The sequence below is a fragment of the Chondrus crispus genome, genomic scaffold, assembly GCF_000350225.1.
Source record: "Chondrus crispus Stackhouse genomic scaffold, scaffold_1, whole genome shotgun sequence".
NCBI classification, from domain to species: Eukaryota; Rhodophyta; class Florideophyceae; order Gigartinales; family Gigartinaceae; genus Chondrus; species Chondrus crispus.
In genome coordinates, this window is record NW_005178809.1 from 329,088 (window position 1) to 329,934 (window position 847).

The window sequence follows — 847 nt, forward strand, 5'->3', positions numbered from 1 at the left end:
CGCGGCCGCCGCCCCGTCTCCACCATGCACGGCCCCGCCGCGGCCCTCGCCCCTGCTGATCCCACCGTCGCTACAAACCCCACCGTCGCTGATGATCCCACCGCCTCCTCTACCTCCTGCCACTGCTAGCACATCACGCCACAGCCACCCGTGCCCGTCGCCCCGTCCGGCGCCGCGGCCGCGTCGGCCGCGCCGGCCGACGACGACGGCGCCGCCTACGAAGCGCGCACGGCCGCGCGCGTCTGGCGCACAGGCGTCTTTAAGCTTTCCACGAACACCCCCGACGTCGAGTAACCGGGGATGCGGAAGCTCACCAAAATCTGAGAGTTGGCCGCAACGGCCGCCGACCCATCCGGCAGCGTAATTTTCCCCACGAGCGATGGCGTCTTTCCCCGCGGCACAGCCCCGACGTTCCATGTACATGTTCCAGATGTCGACTCGAACTGCACGGTGCCGTAGTTGGCGCTCAAAGAGCACGGAGCCGAGCTCGGATAGTCCAATCTCTTTGCCGCCCGCCGCGTTCATTCTTTGAGCCGGAGGGAAACGACGAAGCACCAGACGAGGAGGGGGCGACGGCGGAGGCGAACGGAGGCACCAGCGAGATGGATACCGAGCCCGAGCACGCGTTATGGTCGAATTTGATCTGAGATTGAACATCGATTGGCAAGTTGAGAGAGTTTGTTTTGCGGATCTTGTACGTCATCAGTTTGAACGGGCCGTCAGGCGGGACGAAGGCGAGCTGATCAGACTCTTGGTATCTGTTGAGAAGGACGCAGCGAAAGCGACGTCATCAAATGGAGCGTTTGCTCGAATGCACATCGCTAGATCGGGGTTTCCCGAGAGTCTA